This window comes from Manduca sexta, unplaced genomic scaffold (genome assembly GCF_014839805.1).
Source record: "Manduca sexta isolate Smith_Timp_Sample1 unplaced genomic scaffold, JHU_Msex_v1.0 HiC_scaffold_550, whole genome shotgun sequence".
Lineage (NCBI taxonomy): Eukaryota > Metazoa > Arthropoda > Insecta > Lepidoptera > Sphingidae > Manduca > Manduca sexta.
The window spans coordinates 1-2,395 of record NW_023595353.1 but is presented as its reverse complement, the minus strand read 5'-3'; the positions used below and the strand labels follow the sequence as shown (position 1 = coordinate 2,395).

Sequence of the window (2,395 nt, the reverse complement as noted above, 5' to 3'; positions counted from 1 at the left end):
ACAGAAAATATTACATAAATATACTTACTTACTAGCTTCAGAAAAATTCATATTATCACGGACATATCACCTACAATGTAATTCTTTTATATTCAATTAAACAAAGGTATTAAACTAAATTTACATTTCATCAGGATATTTTAATAATTGTCATCGATTTTTCTAACTATTCATGTTATATATAAAAATCAATGTTTAATTGTTTATTATTTCTTAAATGCGCTATTTCACCACTCTATCGAGTTTAATCCAACTCTATCAACTTATTGTGTGTATTTTGGCCAATGTGGTAAGGATAATACAATCTTACAGTAGGTAGGTATAAGTAGAAGGAAGTTACTTTAATGGTCTTTTAAAACATGTAACATATTTACACCGCTTCTTCACGCATTGACACGCGCTAAGTAAAATAAAATTGAATAATATTATAATATTGTATTTTATGCGGAATAGGTGTAATACTTTACCATGAATAGTTACAAGATCCTTAGACTTATTCTTTGACTGTGATAGCCGTTCCGCCGATTACAGCTTATGTCAATAGATGACGCTAAAATCCTGTGAATGAAATTTACAAAGACTGTTACGCTAAAAAATATTATATGACATGGACTTTGACATGGACAATACAAATAATAAGATCAAAAGATTAAAAGGAGTAATAAATAAAATGTATTATGTCTTGTTTTTTTGGATATTCTAGGTATTTATAATAATATTTATATTTGATTGCTATGTTAGAAAATAGAAATTCGTTCGGGAATATCTGACTTTACTTTTGACACAGTCACACTGTATTTGTCAATAAAAACTTTGACATTTTCTACATTTTGTTGGCGAAAAAGAAATCGTATAAATATAGCAAAAAATAAAAACAGCAATTAGAAAATCAATATCCCGACTTATTGAATTTAAACTTTTAGTGCTCTATATATTTTGTAGTTTATAAGATAGCTTGACGCTGATGCACATTGGAAAAAGTGTAAAACGTTGAAAACTTTGAATGCAGACTGGATATCGAATTTTTTCCGGCTTTATAGTCCGAAAAGTGATTAAATGCCGAAGAAAAAGGGGCAAAAAAAGAATATACCAAGAGGTAAGTGAGGACACTCATAATCTATATATTTTTATAAACCAATTGCAAAACGAGATTCTGATATTTCTCTGAATAACCTATAACTTTGTGTTTATACTATACGTATATGTATTAAACATAGTTTAACCACTCACAAGATATAATAACCTAATCGTATTTGGAGTTTTTTTAAATGGATTACTTATTGCGTCATATTACTTTATAGATTATGTACAAGAGTTATAGATTCCCTCCAATAATTTTGGCTGTTGATTCATGTGTAATATCAGCCTGGCGCACTGTTTGAAAACACTTACCAAATATCTTTCCTATTTTGTTCTTATAAGATTAGCTCAAATAAATGAATGTTTGTATGTTTATTAAGTTATAAATATACACAAGTTGTTGCTGTTCATTTTACACCAGCATCATAGATATAAATGTCATTGTTGACATTTAAATATATCGTACAGATTAATGTATGCTATAATAGTTGTAAGTGGCACTGGCTAAATCCTATTTGAAGGGGTTTGTGCAAAAATGGCACTCAATTTCAAGTACTTTCCAACCAGTTGATATAATGCAGTAATATTTAGCCTAATTATTACCCTATTAAGGGATACATTTTTTAAGTAAAATATTATTTAATTGTATTTTGTCATGAAAATTTCAATTGGTTATTGTGAAAATAAATATAAATGCTCTAATGTAAATAATGGTTGGATTGTGCAAATTTTATTCATTTTTGGTGCATACTTGACATATTTTGATATTTCATACTGCATTTAATTCAATGTCTAGTCTTTATATGCTTATTGTGATTAATTCCAGACTTCACAATAAACGACAGTGCTAATGCACCTAAGCCTGTGGCTAGAGTAAAGAAGTCCACCACTGAAGTTACCTGGGATCAGATTGCTGACAACGATCTTGACATTGTAGAAGAGATCAATGAAGATGGCACTAAAAACATTGTTTACAAGAAGAAGCCGTGAACAACTCAAAATGTGAGGACAACATTGATGAAAGACCGGGTAATGTCTACCCTGAAATCATTTGGTACTGGATATCACAGTTTATAAAACCGGATGATATTGGTAATTTTGCTGGGATAAACAGAGCAACATACTTCATCACTAGGTGTGAATCGTTTTGGCGGGGGATATACAGAAGGTATTGCGAAAAGCATCCTAAACTGCCGGAGAAGTTGCAGATTGACACTTTCAGAGCATACGGTCTACGTCAGAGGGTGATTCGAGCTCTGTACCATACACATGATGAGTTTATTAAAAAAGTAGCACAACAGGCCGCTCAGGATAG

General features: G+C 30.6%; 1 pseudogene; it reads left to right on the top strand.

Annotated features, from left to right (window-relative positions):
• Positions 1–768: 768 nt before the first annotated feature.
• Positions 769–2,390, top strand: LOC119193447 (annotated as a pseudogene).
• Positions 2,391–2,395: the final 5 nt, after the last annotated feature.